This window comes from Alosa sapidissima, chromosome 5 (genome assembly GCF_018492685.1).
Source record: "Alosa sapidissima isolate fAloSap1 chromosome 5, fAloSap1.pri, whole genome shotgun sequence".
NCBI classification, from domain to species: Eukaryota; Metazoa; Chordata; class Actinopteri; order Clupeiformes; family Clupeidae; genus Alosa; species Alosa sapidissima.
In genome coordinates, this window is record NC_055961.1 from 13150492 (window position 1) to 13175449 (window position 24958).

Consider the following 24958-nt stretch of genomic DNA (forward strand, 5'->3'; position numbering starts at 1 on the left):
GTCCATGTACCAAAGGACATTATATAATGACTTGATATTCATATTCAGGATCTGCTTGGCTGTATGATTTTCCACTGCTCACTCATTCATAAGCACCATTCAGCTGAACCCCTCACACAGCACACAGCTACTGCGTGACTCTAGATGGCGCTGTGCTGCAACAACAAATCTCCCTTTTTTCTTCCCTGAAAGTTTCCGAACACACAGCTTGAGTTGCCGAGAAGTAATCTGCCATATGTCATTGTAGGTCAATCCCAACTCGAGTGTTAAAACCACACCAGAGGTGCAGAGACTCAGTCCAGACGAAAGTCAAAAGAGCAATAGACTCAGCGCACACCGCGGCATGGCCAGTGGCAGCCGATTGGCTCAAGCCAGACACGTGTAGTCTGACTGGTGTGTTCTCTTCCTCTGCACTTGAGCCATGATGTTATGGTTCTGTGGCTTGATTTCTGATTGAGCACCCTTGCTGTGAATACATACACAGATCATTTGACCTTACTCACACCACTTGTAACATCCTTATTGTACTCTTTTTATGTGATATGCAAGAATTTCAACAGCAGCACTGTAAGAAAATGTTGCAGTCAGAAGCATTATTTTCCTCTGAATGTTCAGTGCAAAAACAAAGGTATTTTCAATAGTCTAGAAAATATCATCAGATAAAGCTGAGTGAAAAACAAACAGGCTCAGCCTGAACTATGCAGGCAGCATCATTAGATGGCTCTATTTGTGTGTGTGTGTGTGTGTGTATCTGTCTGTGTGCAGTGAGCTGGAGGCAGACACAGCAGCAGCAGCAGCATCAGCACTGGCTGGGTACCAAGTCTATGGCTCAGATAACGCACGCACCGATGAGTATCCCAGAGCCCGTCAATACAGCCTCACGCTGGGATGCAGTCACTGCACCTGACATGTGTCACACCTTAATCTCAACCAATCGATCTGCTATCTATCTCCTCTCTCACTCTATCTACCCCCCCCCCCTCTCTCTCCCTGTCTCTCTGTCTTTATCTCTCACTGCTAAACTTCTGCTGGGTAACATGACAATCATGGGAAAATAATGAAACTTTAGTCATCAGCACCACAAGCATTTGGTTTACTCATATTGGCAAGCCATTCATTTTTGCACTGTTGAATGAGTTTGTTGAGGCGGAGCCATTGGCATGATGAGTGTCCATTAGAATGAAACTGCAGATAGATGAGCGGGCCGTTTTACGTGGATAGTCCACATAAAGCGTGTCGCGATGCGGCGCGGTGCGGCGCGGTGCAGCGCTTAATGCTTTTACTAAGAATCATCAGGACAAGCACACAGATTACAGCAATATTATTATGTGATGTTGTGAAACTATATTTGCACAAGGCTTAGAGATTTCCCCACAGAGACTAATGTTTTCTGTTTCCATCACACAGTGTTTAATGCATCCCAGCATCTCTCCGTGGAAGGGGCTGAAGGGAGGTGGGGGATTTTTTGTCTGTTTTGATGTTCCCGTAGATGGATAAAATATCAAAGGGCCTGATTATGGCTAGATTAGGATGAACATGAACTGGGAGAGCGTGAATGCGGGATGAACAGGCGTAGCATCTCTCTCTTGTTTACCTGTTTTCCCCTTCTGACAGCCATATGGCGTGTGAACGCGGAGCCTGGCTGGCGCTCAGTAATCAACAGATTGTTACTGTGCTTTCAAAGCAACGGTGAGCTGAGCACCTCAGGTGCACTGTTAGTACCATTTGCCTCCGTTCAAACAACATTAGCTTTGAGATGAGCAGTCCCTGGCCAGGCCTGCACTATAATAGATGTGGGTTTAACGGATGAATAAATGACTCTACAACACTACACCTCATGGTCTTGTACGCACCCATTTCCCTTATGACTGCTGACATAAGAGGATGATTTAAGGATTGATCCATGCTATTAAGAGTGTGTGTGTATGTGTGTGTGTCTGCGAGAGAGAGAGAGAGGGAGAGAGAGAGAGAGAGAGAGAGAGAGAGAGAGTCTGTGAGTGTGTGTCCTTCAGTTTGTAAGTGGGCAGGGGTCAATCTCACAATCAACTTCCACTGTTAATGCAGTATATTTCAAACCAGCAGCCCCCACCTCTCTCTTACTATCTTCTCTCTCACACACACTCACACTCTCTATCACAGCAGATCCCTCTCTCAGGTAGAGCAAACAAAACAAAAAAATCCTACTGAGTTGTGACCGAGAGATGGGTTTTAAAGAGCTAATCCAATCTCTATTCCTCTCACAGTGATCTGGCAGCGTGTCATCAGCTCAGCTGTCAGCTCACCACGCTAAATATGGAGTCATGAAGAAGCCCTTACTGTAAAGAAAAGCCAATGACAATAAGAAGTGGAAAACTGACACTCTGAAGTGTGTGTGTGTGTGTGTGTGTGTGTGTGTGTTGTGTATGTGTATGTGTGTGTGTTTGTGCTTGTGTGTGTGTGTGTGTGTGTGAGAGAGAGAGAGAGACACACACACACACAGCAAATAAGGGGATTGGACCACAGGCTTCAGGAGAGAGCTACCATGGTGAGAGGTTTTATGAGTGTGCCATTGCATCAAGGATCCTGTTAAAAAGAGAGTAGAAAGCAGAAAACAGTCTGTTTACCTCCTTCATGTGCCCTTTTCTGAATCAGTGTGTGAGTCTAGGACTCCCCCTCACCTCCCTTGATACCTTGTTACTCTCATTAAATTAGGTGTGTGTATGTGTGTGTGTTCAAAAATATACATAAAAGATGTGAAAGAAAGTACATTTATATAATTGGGTTTGTGTGTGTGTATGTGTGTGTCTATGTGTGAGATAGAGAGAGACCGAGAGAGTGTGTGTTTATTAAAAAAATCATTTGTATGGTTATTTAATGAGGTGAGTGCATTTGTTTGTGTTAAAAAGATCAGGCAAGAGGGGGAGCGGTTACAAAGGTTTATGTAATTGTGTGTGTGTGTGTTTGTACGAGTTTATGTAATTGTGTGAGGGTGGATAAGTGTGAATGTGTATGTGTATATGTCTGAGTGTGTATTCGAGTGTGCATACAAGCATGGAATAAACACATTCTTGGATTTTGCAAATCACATCAAGCAGAAAAATAGATAATTATTCAAATGTATAAAGACCCCTGCCCCCCGTAGTGAAATCCTATATTCCGACGTGCCAGCAGAACACTGGAAGCTCACGGCATCTTCCTTTACAGCCAAGTTCCTCCACACCTGACTCCTTTTGTTCCCACGTAAGCCCACATACATATGCTCCAGTGATGTCCCAGCTACCTTTGCTATTGCTTCTGTCATTACTGCTTCTGCCATTACTGCCCAATGCAATACACACCAGTGGTGCCATAAATTAACCATGAATGTAAACAATGAACTTATGGTTTCCAGGGGGAAATGTGTGGAGTGTGACCCTGGAGGCCAACAGGTGGGCAAGCATGACTGGCTGAAAGCCTTCCGTGAGGAATATAGACAAGGTTATCCAAAAACGGTCATTAGTAATTCAGGAAGGATATGCTTAGGTATAACCCACTGAGAAACAGACGGAATTAGATGCGCACACTTACTCACGCATGCACGCAAGCACATACACACACACACAAACAACACACAAATAAGCACACATACAGGGATGCGCATTCACACACACTCACAGACACACACAGACACGCACACACAACACCGAGGCACACCATCCTTGGTAGCTGTGAAACCTCCCCTGCGTCGACATCCGAGGACAGAGGCGAGACTGTGTCTTTATTTGGAGACTATTTATAATTCATCTTCCACAGCTCCATCTTCTTTCTCCCTTTCTAAACATGTGTTCCTCCCAAGGCCTGGAGAGATGATGGAGGATGCAGCGCTAAAAATGGATCATGGAATGGGAGCATATTGGGATACCACTTATCTAACAAACACACTGTAGGCCTATAAGCCAAAACAATGTGGAAATGTGCCTTCTTCGTGGGCTGCAGACATCGATAGCAGTTCTGCTGCAAAAAATAAGATTGCTCTACTGCACACTGTTGACGTTTACTCGATTTTATTCAGTTCTGCTGCAGTTCTGCTTAATGAGCGGCATTACACAGATGTTTGTGAAGTGTGTATTATCTCTCTTTCTCTCTTCTCTCAATAAATCATAACATAGCACAGTATTGCCAAAGCATTTGTGTTTGGTCAAAACTAAAGTTGTACATCAAAAGGGAAGGAGAGAGTGTGAAACACAACAAGCAAACAAAATAAATGTAATATAACCATCCATAACCCCTCCCCCCCTCTCTTGTTTTTACCTTTTAATTCTGTGTTCTTTATTTGACGATGGCATGAGACCACCTCACTGAATCAATACAAAATCACCTCTATCACAACCTGACATATAGAAGAGTGGAAAGAGAGAGATAGAGAGGGGGGCAGAGATGGGAGGTGGGGGGGGGGGGGGGGTGAGGTGGGGGAGAGGAGACAGAGTGAAGACAGGTGACTTACTGACTGAATAATAATAATAGAACAATCCACCTTCTCTCTCTCTCTGTCAGTTTTTTCATTCTGTGTTCTTTATTTGACGTGCCTGTAGCATAAGACCACCCCAGTGAATCGATACAAATCCATCACCTCTATCACAACCTGACACCGAGAAGGGTGAAAAGAGAGGGACAGGGAGGTAGTGGTGGGGAATGGGGACAGAGAGAGGAGTGGGGGGGGGGGGGGGGGTTAGTAAGAGAGAGAGAGGAGATTACCTCTCCGCAGATGGCAACTGGAACATCTGGCAACTTTTTTGAGAAACAGTTCCAACTAGCCTATTGAGTGTCCCGAATTTCAGCCTCATCAGTCATGTCTAGTTGTCAATGGCCAATAGTACTTACAGTAGTAGGCCAATAATACTTTTTGGGTCCTCTCTCAGTCTCCATTATGCAGCAGATCTTACTTGAACGTTATCCTTGAATTTCCTCTTCGGGATCAATAAAGTGTCTATCTATTTATCTATCTATCTATCCTACTCGTTTTAATTGGGAACGCGTCTGAGCGCACGGCAGGTTCCAGCTGGCATTGTTGATTTATCCTTTTTAATATGAGAAACTTTTAGGAAATCATGAGAACAACAAAAACAACGCTAGAGGAGATTGTGCAATTATCTGGTTCCCACTACTGACCATTTATCAAATGTGAGAGGGCACTTTGACAGGCTGCATGGTTACAGGTTGAGACCCCCTAGTGCTTCTCCGCGGAAAAAACTAATATGCGAACATTCTGGTCGCGGTCTGAACACATCCGGATGTAACTCAGCGGAAGTATCCAATCGCGCCTCGAAAATATAGTCAGATTGTAGTTTCTAAGAAGACTGCAAAACGGACTCCGACTTGACTTTGTTGTTGTTGAAATTGTAAGGAGCCTACCCTTGGGTGAACTTTGTTTTTGTAATGTGATTTGATAGTCTCTTGAACAATGTGTTTGCTCGACTGTTTTATTGTGAGCCCTGTATGTGTTTAGCTTGGTTTCTTGATGGCTAGCTCGCTAGCTAGTGGGGGTTTAGCGTAGCAGTCACCTGCTACCGAAGCTGCAGGGGGAGCTATGTTGTGAAAAATGCGAGCCCAAATCAGGCGAAAACCCAGAAACAGCGAAGGAATAACTAGACCTGCATAGGGCTTCTTTAAACTAAGCATTTACATAAAGCACATGGTATGCCAATTGAAACACATTCCACTCAGATAGCTAGGTGGCTACCAGGTTGCAAACAAAAAATATCTAGCTAGCATCATGTCATTACATGCTTCTATTTACAAAGGAATGACGGTTGTTTATACCAACCTAATAGTATGCTTATCATTGTTAATATTGTGCTACATGTGGCACAAACACTGTAGACAGATGTCATTTTCATTGGTTTAAAGGATGTTACGCCCAAAACACATCCATGACTGATTAGGGCAGCCGTGGCCTACTGGTTAGCGCTTCGGACTTCGAACCCCCGACCAGTAGGCTTGGCTGAAGTGCCCTGAGTAAGGCACCTAACCCATCACTGCTCCCCGAGCGCCGCTGTTGTCTGTTAAAGATGCAATTTGAACAGTTTGAGAAGGAAAAGAAGGCCAATCGTTGGGGTCCTCATCATTATATTTTAATAACTAACTAGATGTACCGCATAGCGGTACAAAATATGACCGCTGCTCAGTCCTGTACATCCATTCCGCGAAAATAAATCACATTAATCAATTTGTCTCCATCTTCTACTCCATCCCCCACTCTTGAAACTTTTATGTATGCTTGTTTGGCATGTGTGTTTGCGGGCTGCACAGAAAGTAGCCTACTGGCGCTGCAAAAGTGAATAGATTTGCAGCACTTGCTAAAAAAATTGTAGCATTGTTATAAAACTTTTAAAGTGCCCATATTATGACTATTTTTCAACAAGTTAAAATAGGTCTATAAGTTCCAGAAAACATGTTTCTGAAGTTGTTTGCGGGAAATAGCTTGTAGGAAAAGATTCTTACCTACCTCTATTGCACTCTTTTTCAGTCCCTGTCAAAGTGTGCTGTTTCTGCTGCTCATTACATATTAATGAGCTGCTGCTCCCTTACCCACGCCCCACTCCATTAACTGTTCCCAGGGTCATTCGTGCCAAATCAACAAATGCCTCCAGCCTAGGCTGACCATCTTGGCTTTGCTTCATACTTTATGTCAATAGTGCTAAATATTACCCAACAACCACTGTGCAAAGGTATCTGACATTATTTTCTGAGATATGTAGGCTTAAAAAACAGTTGAACTCGTAGGCTTGGTGTGGAGAGGTGGGGTGTTGATTATGCAACGTCTGAAACACGCCAATTTAAAATCATCTAACATCTACTAGTATTTATTAGGGCTGTCAATCGATTAAAAAAAATTAATCTAATTAATTACATACTCTTAATTAATTAATCTAAATTAATTAATTAATCTAAATTAATCGCATATATAATTTTTGCTGTGAAAGTATTTTAAATATTTAAATTCAAATGAATCATTGAATAATCAGTATTAGTGACATTAAAGTTCAAAAACTCTTTTATTATTATTTTCACTGTAATATTATTTTCACTGTAATAATTGCCATAATAATCTATGATATGACCTAATATGCTGAGGAAATAAATTCAAAGTGCTTCGGGAAGAAGTTTTTTTTTACATACAAGGCATTTCAGGCCACAGATATAACCTAGGGGACACAATAAAAATAAATTAATACTCCCCTCAATGTCAACACTTTCTTTGCATTGATGTGCGACTATAGAGTTGATGAACTCCGGTGATATGCAAATTCCTTGCTGCAGACATTGCAGAGGACTTTATTTTCAACACTTTCAACACATTACCATCAGGCCGTTTTTTAAAAGTAAATGTTCCAATCAATGATCCAAGCAGCATGTTTTCTTCTCTCTCCTTCATTTTACAGTATAATTTTTACTGACTAGAACGGCTCGGGGTCAAAGGTCAAAGGTTAATCATTTATTTTTTGTCAAATTAATTAATCGAAATTAATCAGTTATTTTGACAGCCCTAGTACCGTAAAACTTAAAATAATCGCAGAGTCCCTAAGAGACGCCTGTCTCTTTTAAACGCCTGGCGTGGCTACAGGTTTGGGTTAAAGGCCGGTCTCCAGTAGAGGCCTGGTCTGTTTTTTAGTTTCGGGTTGTATTTAATCTTCTAAAACCCGTCAGATCGTCTGTTTAAAGATTCGTAATGACACGAAACCGTTACAGAAAGGAGGTTACAGCAGTGTGAATTAGATGTTGCACGTCGTTACAAGCCGTCGCAAACAGGCCCGTCGCTAGAAGGCAAGCAAACCAAGCAATTGCTTGGGGCCCCGAGCTGGCCAGGGGCCCCAAGACAACGACTGGTTAAAAATAAAATGCAACGACAAACTGTGAGCGCTCCTTTGATAGTCAATGCAGTAAAGTGCAACGACAATGTTACCGGCAATACCGGGATCCCCCTCAAGGGGGCCCCTCTCAGTAGTCGCTGACAGCAGCCAGCCAGCCAGGTTTGTGTATAAAAATATAAAACCTCGGCAGTCATAATGAAGCGGAGTTATGCGTCTGGAGGCCACTAGAGAAAGGAAGAGAATGACAAGAAAAAACAAGATAGTGGTAAGTGATAAATTACACTGGATAAAATAGCTCTACTTGTCTTGTACAAATGGTGTAATGTCGCAGCAGGAAGGTTAGCCTAGCAAAAAATGTTTATGTTAACTACCTGCCTGACGGCCCATGCTGCTTGTAACAAACTAGAACAGTTAGCGCAACTTTTTTTTTCGAACGGACGGAATATGGTTACATATTGTAATATGTTTATTAACGGGATAAGGAAGACGCAGATCTGTTCCAGAATCACTGTTTATCGTATTTAATGACATAACATTGCTATAGCTTTGTAATAGGTTTTGATGAAAGTGGCATAGCTTCTCTGCTATACTAACTATTCAACCGTGATAATCTATTTACCAAATGGGGGTTAGGAAAACCACGCGATAAATTCTGTGCATCAAAGCAGACTGGAAAATTCATGTCTAGTAGTATTCATGCACTCCAGCTGTTTACTGTCTTTAAAGCATCAGGTGCGTCTGTCTAATTCTCAAACAGCAGAATGCTTAAATGCTATGTTAAGCTACAAGTAGGCCTAGGTCAATGTATAACATTAGCTTGGGATGTTTTTACAGTAAGCATTGGTAGTTGTGAAAGCAGCTGCATCCCTTCTAAATATCAAAATTTGGAAATGCTAACATATCTTTTCTTTCTCCCTCAAGGTGCTTTGCTTAAATTTCTCAGCCCTCAGGCTCTTCCTAAGGATACCTCCACTGATGAAGATGTCCTGAAAGGTTAATCTTATGTGTGTGTGTGTGTGTACTTGTATTTATGTTGGATTTTTAAATTGCTATACAACCTGCACTCTTTATAGTTTGAACAATGCATCCTTTTTCTGCATAAGATGGCAGTGTTTTATTTTCAGCTAGCGAGGTACAGAGGCTGGCTACAGTAGCTAGTAACACAGACCATTAATTCAAAGCTAGAGCTGGCTGCTTTTTTCACGAACCTGAGCTGATGGAAGTATCAGGGGTTGGGGAGATGATGTCTCACTCTCACTCTCAACCTCTTCTTGCGCTGGCTGTTTCCCAAAAAAAAACCTTCTTGTGCTGCAATAGTAGGCTATTAAACTGTAGGCGGGCCCTGGTAATATCAGTTCGATATTCGTACAAAGGAACGCCAGGTCAGCGTTAGTAACAATGTTGCAGTTGTGGCTGCTGGCCTTGGCGTTCGATTGGAACCTCATACAAATCTCTGGGGCGATCATTATTTTTTGAGGCACAGAGATCTGGGGCTATTCCCAAGACATCCGGGGCTATAGCCTCAAATGCCCAGGTCTAACGACGCCACTGACCACAAGAACTGTATACTTTGCAGTCACGTGATTACCATGGATACCTGGCGGGCAAGAAACGCTAACAAAATGGCGACGAACAGTGGCCAGCCAAGGGAATTGCAGCCTTGCAGATTTCCAATACTACAATCAATTAACTATTTAGAGACCATATGTCACCAAATGTTCAAATAGATATCAAGAAAAGATTAACATACTCGTAACGTGTGATCTATAACGTTACACAGCACCCGCTGATGTTTTCATTGCTTTGAAGCTGGCAAAGTCTCTACCAGACTTAGAGTTTGGAGATATTTACATATCTTATAGAGAATCCGTCACCTTACACCGCACAAAAAATGAAAGCCTACAAAAGTACAGATAGCTATCTTTTTATCAAGAGTGGATGGGTTAACAACGCTGTCGTATGGGAGGTAAAAAACAGGAATATTGTAGTGAACTGAGCCTAGCTGGTTCATGACTGAACTCCCATGGTGCTTTGCAGTGTATGTGTGTGTGTGTAATGTTGATGTTAGTTTTAGTGAGAGTAATTGCGTTTACCTTGTCATGTATGTGTTAGCTGGTATAGTCTTTCTTTATGTTGTACCTCATGTGTTTACCCCGTGTATTGTATGTGACTACCCTGTTTGTGTATCGTGCTTGTTTAATTGACCTCCCTTGTGTTGCCTGTGTAATGACATTCGTGTGTTTTGGCGCGTAACCAATAAAACCATTCTGAGACAACTTTTCAGTTGTTACAATATCTTCATAAAAGGTGAGTGTTACTAGTTAGCTAGTTAACGTTACCCGTTTGCTAATGTTTGCATGTTTGTAGCTATAAATTACACAAAGTGACATCTGTTCCATTGTGTGATTAAGTCTTCATCTGTATATGTAGCCTACACCCTGCCTGCCGGCGAATGACAGCTTGATAAGTAGTTTTTTAAAAAAAATGTATGTATTACCGGTCCCAGGCTGGCTTGCCTGAGGACTGATAAGAGTGATAAATTAGAAGACAACCGAACACAAGTTTATGTGTAGATGTTCTGATTTCTTTATTACTCTGTCTTTTCTGAAACTTACCTCATGTTATCTTTCACAGGTACAGGTAAGTATTCATCAAGTATTCAAGTATTCAACCCATTCAGTAATACAAAAATCAAATCCTAAAACTACAACCTAACAACTTCTTCCACAGGTCTACATCTGCATGTTCAAATCTGTACAAAAATAATAAACTGCATTCTCAAGGCATATCTCATTACTAGTGTTCCATATCCATTCCTTTAATAGCTCTGCTTCATTGTCTTAACATTGTCATGAGCATTCTCTCTCCCTGGCAACAACCCTTAATTGATTCAACTCTCTGCCACTCTGCTCACTCTCTCTCTACTCTGCCTAACGAGCTCCACCTGGCTCCGCCCTGCTCAGCTCTTGTTACCTGGCCAGCTGCGCTGCATTTCCTACTCACCATCCTCACCTTGCCCCACTCTGCTCTAATTACTCTGCCAGCTGCACTGCATTTCTCCACTAACCTCTCCCAGTATATAAAGCCCTGTTTTTCAGCCAAGCCCTGTCAGATCGTCTTCAAACCTGGACCAGTAACCTGCCTGCCTGTCTACTCTCTGACTCCTACCTGTGATTCGGATCCTTTCTTGACTGCCTCCCTGTTCTACTGCCCCGGTTATCCCGACCTGCCTTCCGGATCTTCTCGATTACTCTCCGATCTTCAGCCCCCCCGGTAACTCGAATCTGCCTTCTGTCTCTCACCACGTTTAGTGCCTAGCCCTGGTCTGTACTACTGCCTGCTGTTCACCTTGCTGTTGTGTGTGGGTTCCCCTGAGCCCCGAGAACCCCTGACACCCCTGGCACTCCTAGCACCCCTGGAACCGGAACCTCCAAGACCTCACGTTTCTCTCACTCCTCTTCCCCCCTGAACCCTTCAATAAAAAGACTCTGAATTTGAACTTGCGCTCTTGGGTCGTCTTCTGTCCGTGACAGAACGATCTGACCACTATGGAGGAAGAGCCCGAGATGACTGCCCTACAGCGACTGGAACGCACTGAGGGAGACATCAATCGGATGGCTGGCGACATCGCTTCCCTTCTCCAGCAGCAACAGCAACAGCTTCAACAGCAGCAGCAACAGTTCCAACTGCAGCAACAACTGCTAGCCCAAGCCCTGCAACTACTCTCAAACCCGGCTACTCCACCTGCACCCACCCCTGGTTCTTCTGTTCCTGTACCACCGGCAGTGCTGCCACCAGATCCCCACACTCCTGAACCAGAGATTGGGAACCCGGAACGTTTCGATGGAAACCAAAAGCAAGTAAGACCATTCTTGAGCAGCTGCCGAATCCAGTTCGCACTACAGCCCAGGACCTTCTCAACGGAGGGAGCCAAGGTGGGGTATGTCATCACCCATCTCACCGGCCGAGCTCGGTTGTGGGGAACGGCGGAATTTGACCGGCAAACCCCAGCCTGTGCCTCCTTCAGTGCCTTTGAGGAGGAGATGTTAAAGGTCTTTGATCTAGGCTCGCCAACAGCCGAAGCGTCACAAGCTCTGCTCACCATCCGTCAGGGCAATCGGACAGTGGCAGACTTCTCCATTGACTTTCGTACCCTGGCCAGTCAAAGCTCGTTTAACTCAGAGGCACTGGTGCAAGCCTTCCTCCACAGCTTGGCGGACTATATCAAAGACGAGCTTGTTTCTCATGACCCGCCCTCAACGCTTGATGCCGCCATTGACCTTGCCGTCCGCATTGACCGCCGTATACAGACCCGGAGGAGGGAGAAGGGGCGTCTCAGTCAACCTGCCATCCGCACTCGGGTCGATACCTCCTCTGTCCAGCCCCTGCCTGTCAAGTCCCAAGGCCAACTCAATCAGCCTGAGGCCATGGAGATTGGCCGTGCCTCTCTGACTCCCGAGGAGCGTCGGCGCCGTCTAACCTCCAACCTTTGCCTCTACTGTGGTGGTGAAAATCACCATGGTCGCCACCTGTCCGGCAAAAGCCGCAGCTCACCAGGTGTAGGGGAGATCCGGGTGAGCTCAACAAGTCTTCAGTCTCCCTCCATTCGAAAACCCCTGCTTCATCTCCGCCTTCAGCTTTCCGACACGACTCATACGTTGGCCGCCCTTGTGGATTCTGGAGCCGAAGCAAACATCATGGACCCTGAGCTTGCACGGCGACTGGACGTGAACCATCATCAACTGGCACAACCCATTCCTGTACGAGCCCTGGATGGACATCATCTGGGCACGGTCACTCACATCTCAGCCCCTGTGACAATTCTGCTGTCAGGAAACCACCAAGAGTCCATCCAGTTTCACCTCCTACACTCACCTGGCCAACCACTCATTCTCGGATACCCGTGGCTCCGTCAGCACAACCCCCACATCGACTGGGAGACAGGAACAGTCCGTTCGTGGGGAAGGAGTTGTCACCAGACCTGTTTAAGGGGGGCCACCCTGCCCGTTCATCGGGAAATATCTAGCGCTACCCCCGACATATCCAATGTTCCGACCTGTTACCACAGCCTGAAAGAGGTGTTCAACAAATCCAAGGCGACATCTCTACCCCCACACAGACCCTATGACTGCGCGATTGATCTCCTGCCTGGCACAGCACCTCCCAAGGGTCGTCTGTATTCACTGTCAGCCCCGGAAAGAAAGGCCATGGAAGACTACATTAATGACTCTCTTGCCGCCGGGATAATCAGACCGTCTTCTTCCCCCGCAGGAGCGGGATTCTTCTTCGTCGGTAAGAAGGACGGTTCTCTTCGTCCATGCATAGATTACCGGGGTCTGAACGACATCACGGTTAAGAATCGCTACCCACTGCCCTTACTTTCGTCTGCCTTCGAACTGCTGCAGGGAGCCACCGTATTCACGAAGCTGGACCTTCGCAATGCCTACCATCTGGTGCGGGTGAGAGAGGGAGACGAGTGGAAGACTGCGTTCAACACACCAACCGGCCACTATGAATACCTCGTCATGCCATTTGGCCTCACCAATGCCCCAGCAGTTTTTCAAGCCCTAGTGAATGATATCCTCAGGGACATGTTAAATACATTCGTTTTTGTGTACCTTGACGATATTTTAATATTCTCAAAGACTCTGTCAGAACACACGCACCATGTCCAGTTGGTCCTGCGCCGCCTGCTGGAGAACTCTCTTTTCGTGAAGGCAGAGAAGTGCGAGTTCCATGCCAAGACCGTTTCATTCCTGGGGTATGTGATCAACGAGGGCAGCATTCAGATGGATCTCACGAAGGTGTCGGCTGTCACGTCCTGGCCAGTCCCTGAGTCTCGGAAAAAGTTGCAACAGTTCCTGGGCTTTGCGAACTTCTATAGGAGGTTCATCCGAAACTATAGCACAGTGGCTGCACCACTCACGGCGCTAACCAGCACTAAACAGCCGTACCAATGGACAGCAGCTGCTGATAAGGCCTTCCATAGCCTCAAGACACGTTTCACTTCCGCTCCCATCCTCCAGATGCCAGATGCAGCAAGGCAGTTTGTGGTGGAGGTAGATGCTTCGGACGTGGGAGTGGGTGCAGTGCTTTCTCAGAGAGCAGCCGAGGATGGCAAGATGCACCCCTGTGCCTTCTACTCCCGTCGGCTAACCCCAGCCGAATGCAACTACGACATTGGGAACCGCGAGCTGCTGGCCGTCAAGCTCGCCCTTGAAGAATGGCGGCACTGGTTAGAGGGTCAAAGGAACCATTCGTAGTGTGGACAGACCACAAAAACCTGGAGTATATCCAAACAGCCAGGAGGCTGAACTCCCGTCAACAGCGGTGGTCTCTGTTCTTTACCCGCTTCAATTTCACGCTCTCCTACCGCCCGGGATCTCGCAACATCAAACCTGATGCCCTTTCCCGGATGTTTCAGAAGGACGAGATCACCGCCATGCCAGCTCCCATTCTTCCCAGCCACTTTGTCGTAGCGGCCCTCACCTGGGAGATCGAGAAGCAGGTCATGGAGGCTCTTCGGAACCAGCCAGGCCCAAGCACCAGCGCCCCCAACCGTCTGTTTGTTCCAGCAAATCTCAGGTCACCTGTGATCCAGTGGGGGCACGAATCCCGTCTGGCCTGTCATCCCGGCATCACTCGCACCCTTCATCTGGTCCGCCAGCGGTTCTGGTGGCGGCGGATGAGACGGGATGTCCAAGAATTCATCCGAGCTTGTCCCACTTGTAACCGAAACAAGACCCCCAACCAGCCTCCTGCTGGGTTGCTGCAACCCCTACTCGTACCCAAGCGGCCCTGGTCCCACGTTTCACTGGACTTTGTTACGGGTCTTCCGCCCTCTGACGGACACACAGTCATCCTTACCATTGTTGACCGCTTTAGTAAGATGACTCACTTCGTGCCTCTTCCTAAACTACCCTCTGCTAAGGAGACCGCCCAGGTGGTCCTGGAATATGTGTTTCGTATCCATGGCCTACCCCAGGATATAGTGTCAGACCGGGGGCCGCAATTCTCAGCAACCTTTTGGAAGGAGTTCTGTCATCTCCTTGGGGCCACCGCCAGCCTATCATCTGGATTCCACCCGCAGTCAAATGGCCAAACTGAACGCATGAACCAGGAGCTGGAGAAGGCACTGAGGTGCGTGGCCTCCCAAGATCCCCGGGCCTGGGCTCAACACCTGCTCTGGGTGGAATATGCCCATAATTCACTCACCAGTTCCGCCACCGGGCTCTCCCCCTTTCAGTGTGTCTACGGGTATCAACCCCCACTGTTTGCCAGCCAGGAAGCGGATGCCACCTGTCCGTCTGCTCTTGCGTATGCCCGCCGCTGCCGCCGCACTTGGGCCCAGGCTCGCACTATGCTCCTGAAGTCAGGAACCAGCTACGCCGTCGGTGCCAACCGACGGAGGGCCCCAGCACCTACTTACCGGGTTGGTCAGAAGGTCTGGCTGTCTGCCCGGGATCTGCCGCTGCGGGTTGAATCACGAAAGCTGGCCCCTCGCTTCATTGGTCCTTTTCCTGTGCAGAAAGTCATCAGTCCAACGGCGGTTCGGCTTCAGTTGCCCACTTCCATGCGGGTCCATCCCACCTTCCACGTCTCCAAGGTCAAGCCGGTCCATAGTCCCCTGGTCCCTGCGGCTCCGCCGCCGCCTCCTCCGCGCCTCTTAGATGGCGGTCCTGTCTTCACCGTCCGGCGGCTGCTCCGCTCTAGGCGACGGGGTAGGGGTCTCCAGTACCTCGTTGACTGGGAGGGATATGGTCCGGAGGAGAGGACCTGGATCCCGGCCAGGAGGATAGTGGACCGGACCCTCATCACTGACTTCCACCGACTACATCCTGATCAGCCTGCAATCCGTAGGGGCCGTCCCAGAGGGGTCCCTAGCCGTCCTGCCCGCCCGGCTTCCTGTCCTGTGCCTGACCCTGATCCTGTCTCAGTACCTGTCCTGTCTCCCGACCGTGACCCTCCAGCTCCTTCTGAGGATGGCTCACTCGGACCGCTCGGAGGAGTTCTGACCCGCCGCCTGCTCCCCTCCACCCTCCCGGCATGATGTTGTTCTTGGGACTTCTGGGGCCGTCCCTTAGGGGGGGGGTCCTGTCATGAGCATTCTCTCTCCCTGGCAACAACCCTTAATTGATTCAACTCTCTGCCACTCTGCTCACTCTCTCTCTACTCTGCCTAACGAGCTCCACCTGGCTCCGCCCTGCTCAGCTCTTGTTACCTGGCCAGCTGCGCTGCATTTCCTACTCACCATCCTCACCTTGCCCCACTCTGCTCTAATTACTCTGCCAGCTGCACTGCATTTCTCCACTAACCTCTCCCAGTATATAAAGCCCTGTTTTTCAGCCAAGCCCTGTCAGATCGTCTTCAAACCTGGACCAGTAACCTGCCTGCCTGTCTACTCTCTGACTCCTACCTGTGATTCGGATCCTTTCTTGACTGCCTCCCTGTTCTACTGCCCCGGTTATCCCGACCTGCCTTCCGGATCTTCTCGATTACTCTCCGATCTTCAGCCCCCCCGGTAACTCGAATCTGCCTTCTGTCTCTCACCACGTTTAGTGCCTAGCCCTGGTCTGTACTACTGCCTGCTGTTCACCTTGCTGTTGTGTGTGGGTTCCCCTGAGCCCCGAGAACCCCTGACACCCCTGGCACTCCTAGCACCCCTGGAACCGGAACCTCCAAGACCTCACGTTTCTCTCACTCCTCTTCCCCCCTGAACCCTTCAATAAAAAGACTCTGAATTTGAACTTGCGCTCTTGGGTCGTCTTCTGTCCGTGACAAACATGCCCATATCAAATATAGTACCACATATCATTACCATTATCAAGTGGTAATACTGTAATTAACACTCACATAACTGAATAGTAAATACATAATGAACAGTACTACCAACATTGAAATAGAAATGTATAACTCATAATAAAGTTTAGGTTTAGAACCTGCACAGTAAGCTTTTACCACTACACAAGGTGATCATAGTCTAATCCATTTCGGTGAATCGCACATAGTACACGTGTAGAACACTGGGGCCGCCATCTTCGAACTGTGAGGCGCCATCAACCTTGTTAAGATACGAACTGTAACTGTCCTGATACACTTGACATCCTAATTACGTTTATCTTAAACACATATCAAATAACACACTTCTACTATGCTCTTGCATATTACTGCAGTGGCTTCAGAATTACTCTCTTCTATGCATTAGCATCAATGGTTTAGCTCTCTTTACCTTACAAGTGCATTAACTGTTATTCACGATAACTAGCATTCTGAAACGTACCCAGTATGAACACTGTACAACTGTTTCACTTTATTACAACCGTCTCTGCATATCATTGAAATGTTACGAATTGCCCAAGATACTTAAACATCATAGTTCATAGAATATTTTCATGTTTACCAACCTGATAAGAGTGATAAATTAGAAGACAACCGAACCCAAGTTTATGTGTAGATGTTCTGACCATTTCTTTATTACTCTGTCAGAAGAACCGGGCGTCCCTATCACTACTGGCGTAGCGCCATCTACAGGTGTGGTGGTAAACTGTCTAGAATGACTTGAGATTTCATTGGAATAGGCATTAGGCCTAATCTATAGACTATTAGCAATAAATACATAACTAAGAATAACATAATAATATATTTTTATTTGTAGGGGTGTCTGTTTCTCTCTCTAAATATGATATGTAAATGTTTTACTAAATCACATTAACTTCCAGTCCACTACATATGCCAACTGTATCATATATGGCTAGCAGGATGTCAACATAGCCTACCTGCTTATCCACTCCACATAGCATCAGACAACAGACAAGAGCAGTTGGGGCAGCGAAATGCGTATAATCCTGTTAGCAATCTGTTAGGTTGTAATGTAGTAGTAATAATTGTACGATTGTATGCATGCAAACGTAACTGTAAGTAATAAGTAGACGCAGTACAACAGTAACGTGTCATTCATTCACCATGTAGGCCTACTCTTCTTCATAGACTCATATCATATCAAATCACGTACAGATGATAACGCGTTCTCTCCACCTACTGGCGAACGTGTAAGCACGTTTAGTTAAGATTACACGATTGACGTGAAACATAACATCAGCGAATCATAAGTCTGAAATTATGCACGTCAACTGTCTCTATGACAGGAGAATTTATGACCGTCACTTAAAAGTGAAACCCAGCTGGACGCACAGCTTGCAGTTTGTCTGATTTGTCTACCCACGTGATGCCACATGTAAACATATATGGTAACCTAATTAAAAAAAGGAAAGAAATGTGTAGCTTTAAAAAATATCTGTTGTAGGCTACTGTGCTTGTAAATGATATACTTTATCTAACTAAAACCTTTTTCTATGTTAGGTACATCATTCCTACAGCTTAAATGAATCGCCTTTGACAATTTGGGTTGCTGTGGAAAAGGAGGGACTGGTTCGATTTGGCCACTGCACCTGTATGGCCGGGTTAGGTGAAGTGTGCTCACATGTAGTGTATCAGGAATCTGTAAGAGACTGTACATGCACAGAAGTTGTTTGCAGACTACTGATCTTAGTGTTTTGAATTGGAGGTGCAGTGTCTGCAAACAGGAATTGGCAAAATGAATTGCACTGTTAGACAGACAAATACAGATTTATTCAATAAATATAATAAATAAAATGCACATACACAGATAAATAAAACAGATGAATACAAATAAATACAATGCACAAAGGTATTTAAAGTGAAAATGTAATACATGTATTATTGTAATATGTAAAATGTCATATATTCATTATTATTATTATTTACAGTGTGTGTTTGTATAAATAAAGCATTGCATATTTACATTGTATTATTGTAGTATTTAACCAGAAGGAATGATTATGGGTGCCACATTTGTAAGGGCACAACACACATGGACTACTTTGTCTAAAACTGTTGTTCGGCCTCCCCATTCCTTAGATATGAATATGACTGTTCCTTGTGGGGATATGTTGTGGGGATATTAGGTATTTCATGGTGTGATGATGTTTATAGGTCGAATATGTTTGTGCTCTTGCTTCTAAGTCTTTGGGTTTTTCTACAAACATTTCGAAACAATAAATTATGCAGGCACATCTAGGGTAAGTTTGTCTAAATATCATGGGCATTGACAGCTGAAGCTCTTCTCTCTGTGGCCAAAATAAAAATGATGGGACAAGCTTTCCATGTCTTTCTCCCTTTTCCCCCTTTTGGTGGCAGGGGTGTGAGAGAAGACAGATGGAACCCAATCAGGGGACAGCGGGTCATCAGATTTGGCACCTGAAATAATAAAATAAGATAATATAATAAAACATGTTATTGCCACACAAGGTTTTGGATATTTTCAACATTGAGTCCTGTAACGTTAGTTCCAGGTCTTTCTAGTAACTATCAAGTCTGTTAGCAAGCTAGCTGCATAAGGGACTAGGATTAGCTCAATTGTGTGAAGCAGACGTTTTTTTTTTTTTTTTTTTTTTAATAATCAAGCAGTAATAATTCCTCCGTAAATAATCTAGCTCTACTGTTGGGTCATCTCTGGTTCTCATTGAAAACCATAGATATCACAAACCTCAAAGCAACCTATCACACAACTTTTGTTGTTGTTAGCAAAAGACGATAGCTGTTAGCCTAGCTTAGACTCATAACACAAACAGCTGACTCGCGGAACAAGCTGGTGGTGTTGATTGACGAAACTACAGGGTAACTTAAGACACGATTAATTACATGATCATACACCCATTGTATTCAAACAAATGTTGAAATTACCTTTGATGAAATGATCACTGCACAGACGTGTAGGGCCTATACTGTGAAGGTTGCCAGGCCCCATTTCCTGAAACGATTTCACGTCTGATAGCCTGTACCCATAGTTGTCTTCTCTCTGAATTATCCTTATCAGATCCGGTAAAAACATAACCCCGGCTTATCTCCTCGGTGGTTAGTGCATCCAATCGCACAACAACTATCTGGCATGTTATTTACACCTCAAAACACCAACTTTTGTATAGTAAAACTGGCGATGTCCTGGTCAGATCCTAGACTAATTTAGGCCTACTGGATTTCGTTGCTGGAGAACGACGTTCTTGCCCGCCAGCCAGTGGTTGTGACGTCACGTGCAAAGTATGAATAGTAGAACTGTACACATGCACACCATGTAAAATAACTATAGTATGCATGTGTGCACACACACACACACACTGAATAGCCTTCACCATCATCATCATTTGTTTCCTCATTCCCTTCAGTCTCATCGTCTTCTTCTTTTGTATGGTCTTCTTGTTTTGTATGGTCTTCTTTTGTATGGTCTTCTATTTTATCATGGTCTTCTGGTTTTGTATGGTCTTCTTCTTTTGTATGGTCTTCTATTTTATCATGGTCTTTATCTGTTGTGAATGGGTTGCAGCAGGGGACCTCACCTGATGCTGCACATATTGCATGCTCATCTCCAGGTTATGTTGTGGAAGGCTGCAGGTCAGAGAGAGCCTCCTGCAGAGGCCAGAGACATCACTAAATTTGGATGGGAGGTTGCCAACGGAGGGGTTGTCATGCCCGTTCTTGCCATCCAGGCAGTGGCTCCAGTTAATCTGCATGATGTCACTAGCTGTAGCTGCAGCACATTGCTTGCAGCAAAGGAAACTGCAGCTGCCATGCTGCAAGTATCAGTTGTTTATTTGTGCGTGTCTGCTTGTAGTTATTGTGTGTTTGTGTGTGTATGTGTGCATGCTGTATATAGGTCTTGTATATAGTTCTTGTGTGTTTCTGTGTGTCTAAGCATAAACAAACTTGGAACTATGTTCTCATCAGGAAAAGCACTGCTTCAGCACGCATAGAGACAAGAGGGGTATGTATCATCTTGTCTATTTCTGGGGGAGATATAATTTCCCAAACTGTTGGTGTGTTCCTCCAGAATTGGACCAAATATGCTGGAGCATCCAGACATAGAACAGACTATTGCCGCCTACTCCTCATACCAGGTTCTCTGAGTAAAGAAAGCCAATCTGACCCAATTTCCTGGCGAAGGCGGTACACTGTTTTAATAGGGCCCGCCGAATGCAAGATGAGCTCTCACCGCATTTGTTAAATGTGCACGAGGAAGGCAGGGAAAAAGGCGGTGCGGACTGCCCAGGGACCCACATCCCTGTCTGTATGCTGACCGACTCGGAGTGCAGTATAATTAAGTCTACCGCAGCCCCTATCTACTCAGTCTCTCGGGGGGCAGAGGCTGGACAGGGGCATGTCTGGGAGATACAGGCATGAAACTGAGGATTTCACTTGAAGACTTGGAGGGGGTGGGGGCTTGATGGTGTACTGTAGATAGTTTTAAAGCTCTGTGAAGGGCATTGGCATGAAGTGGATTGCGTACCTGGAAATGACCACAAAATCTTTGGAGAGGCATTACAGTAAACCTCAGACGAGGAAGCTTGTAGCCTGAGACTCCTGAGAGATTAATAAGGGAGCATCTTGACAGTGGAGTGTGTGTGTGTGTGTGTGAGAGAGAGCGAGAGAGAGAATGTGTGCGCATGTGTGTGTGAGAGAAAAAGATCAACACAGAGTGTCCAGGAATGCCTGCGTTTGTGCACAGCATGTGTAGATATGTTTCAGTGTGTGTGTGTGCGCATTAGATTAGATTCGATTTAACTTTATTGTCATTGTGCTTTGGTACTGTCTAACCAGAGTGTCTAACCAGAAGTGCAAAAAAGCAGAAAAGTGCAATGTGATATACAAAAAATATAGTGCAGTGTAGACAGTAGTATACATTTGTTTTCAGAAGGTGGTTTAGAGTAGTATAAATTAAAGTACTGTATGTGCAGTGTATTAGCAGTTACCTTATAAGAGCAGAATAAATATGGCTATGTAAAATGAACAATGTATGAACAACATGATATGTGCAATGTAGTGGCAGTATAGTAGTAGTAAGAACAATATAGATATGCAGTGTATTAACAGAATATGTTACAGAATAAATACAACTAAATAAATATGGGTATTTAGTATGAACCATATAAACAGATATGTACAGGATGTACAGCTATGTGCAGTGTGGTAACAGTACCATTGTAGTGCAGAAACAGTAACATTATAATAGTATTAAGAATAAGTGTATGTGCAGGATGAAGAGCAGTAGAATATGGCTGTGTATGTGTAATTACAGTATGTACATTTGTAAATAAATAGACACTGGTGGGATAGGGGTGACAGCTGCAGGAAAGAATCTTCCTCTGAACCTGCTGGTTTGGGTGCAGAGACCTGTAACGCCTCCCGGAGGGGAGTGGGGTGAACAGTCCATGATTGGGGTGAGCAGTCTTGCCCTGGATGCCTCGATGGAGGAGTGAGGAACCGGTGATGCGTTGGGCAGTTTTCACCACCCACTGTGTGCTTTCCAGTCATGGGCAGAGCAGTTGCCATACCAAACTTTGACACAGTTGGTGAGGATGCTCTCGATATAAAAGTTCACCAGGATCTGAGGAGACAGATGGACCTTCTTTAGTCTCCTCAGAAAGAAGAGTGTCACGTTTGCAAGGGCTTGACCCAAACGTAGGGCAAAGTACGGCAAGGCAATCTTAAGAGTTGCAAGAATCTTTATTTTACATTACATTACATTACATTACATTTGGCTGACGCTTTTTAGCCAAAGCGACTAACAACATAGTAAACAGTTTAAGTTTTAGAGCAGTTCTCAACAATTTTAGGACAATTTAAAAACATTAGAGTACAGTAATAATAAGTGCATCAGTGAGTGCTGTTTTTAACAGTTACTTGTCAGTTTGAGATGGCTGGTGAGTGCTAGGATCAGTAAGACTTGTTGTAAGTGTTGCTATGAGAGGAGATGTTCTCTAAAGAGCTGGGTCTTCAGGAGTTTTCTGAAAATGGAGAAGGATGTCTCTGCCCTTGTAGGAGCTGGCAGTGTGTTCCACCAACGAGGAACAACAGATGAGAAAAGTTTGGATTGGCTTGAGCGTACCGGTGGTAGAGCTAGACGTCGTTCGTCTGAGGAGCGCAGCGGTCTGGAGGTAGCGTATGTCTGTATGAGGGCATTCAAGTAGGTGGGAGCAGAACCGGAGACTACTTTGTAGGCAAGCGTTAGAGCCTTGAATTTGATGCGGGCCGCCATAGGTAGCCAGTGTAGCTGGATGAGCAGCGGGGTAACATGTGCCCTTTTGGGTTGGTTGTAGACCAGCACTGAGCCCTGGGGGACCCCTGTGGTGAGATGGTGAGATGCAGATAGCTGACCAAGCCATGATACGTTAAACGAGCGTCCTGTGAGGACACAACACAAACCACATAGACTAATAACCGACGAAGACTGAGGGGAGACAGGGTTTAAATACACAGGGGGTAACAGGGCACAGGTGGACAATGAACAAGGTAAAACAAGACAGGTGGAAACCATAATTAACAGACTAACGCGGATCAGGCGAGGGGCGGAGACACGGGCACAGGGAACAGAAACACATGGCAAAACAAACAAAGAAACACATGGAACAGGACACAGGAAGTAAACAAGAGGAGCAGACATGAAGGAAAACATTAAACAGGGAAAACAAAACACGACAGGACCCTTACAAAGAGACGCTGGTGAGCCTTTTTTTTTATCAGGGTAGAGGTGTTGAGGGTCCAAGAGAGGTCCTCAGAGATGGGACACCAAAAAACTTGAAGCTGGTGACACGCTCCACCTCAGTCCCGTTGATGAGAATGGGTGTGTGTGTGCCAGCTTTAGACTGAAGTCCACAATGAGCTCTTTGGTCTTCTTGGTGTTGAGAGCCAGGTTGTTATCAGTGCACCACAATGTTAGGTGCTGGACCTCCTCCCTGTAGGCCGTCTCATCGTTGTTGCTGGTAAGACCAATCACCGTAGTGTCATCTGCAAATTTGACAATGATGTTAGAGCCATGTACAGGTGTGCAGTCGTAGGTGAAGAGGGAGTAGAGGAGAGGGCTCAGCAGACATTCCTGTGGAAAGCTGGTGTTCAGGGTGATGGTTGAGGAGATGTGGTTTGGAAGGTTGAGGTCTGTTGGTTAGGAAGTCCCGAATCCAGTTACAAAGGGAGGTATTGATGCCCAGTTCACTGAGTTTGGTGATCAGTTTGGAGGGGATGATGGTGTTGAATGCGGAGCTGAAGTCAATGAACAGCATACTTACATAGGTGTTGGTATTGTCAAGGTGGGGCAGGGCAGAATGAAGTGCTGTAGAGATGGCATCCTCTGTACTTGGAAGGGGTCCAGTGAGGGTGGTAAACAGGTCTTGAGGTGGGCCAGGACTAGCCTCTCAAAGCACTTCATGATGATGGGGTTGAGTGCGACTGAACGGAAGTCATTAAGGCTTGTTGCAGTAGAGTGTTTTGGCACCGGCACGATGGAGGTGGTTTTAAAGCATGCGGATGGTGGTTTTAAAGCATGCAGATGCATGTGTGTGTGTGTTTTGTTCTAATTAAGTCTTTCCTCAGCTCCTCTCTGTATTCTTACCCAGCGTCCTCGGCAGCGGCAGTGTGAATAATTGCTGTGACGGATGGGGAGTGGGGTGGAAATTGATGAGGGGAGCCAATCTGTTTCCATTTCTGTGCTCTGCTTCTGCCATATGAGCCCTGCAACTGTGATGCTCGTGCACATGCCCAAACTTCATTCCGGCTCAGACACAACACATCGCAAACCACTGACCCAGTCAATGTGCCTGTCCTAAAGTGACCTGCATACCACAGCATTACACCTGAGCCCTAAATCCAAGTTGAAAGGCTGTCTGTAAGTCATCACTGAAATAGAGAACTGTCTGGTGTCTGAGAGAAACACTCATGTCTGGTAGGAAATTATAAGTGTTTCCCCTGATTCAGCAGCCCTCTGTTGTGAAACCTTTGGTGTGTACTCTAGTGTAATTGTACAGTCACAAAATAATCTCAACTCATCTCCTCCACAGTAACAGTCAATTTCAAAATCCATTTCACTGTTGGGCAGTAATCCCTGCCTCTTTCTCTAAGCTCTTTCCTTCAGCTTTTCTCTCCTGGGGCTAAGCATACACATAAGGGCAGTGCTAGAAATGCACCCTATAAAAGTATATTTATTATTATTATTATTATTATTATTATTATTATTATTATTATTTATTATTAAGAAGAAGAAGAAGTATAAAGATTATAAAATT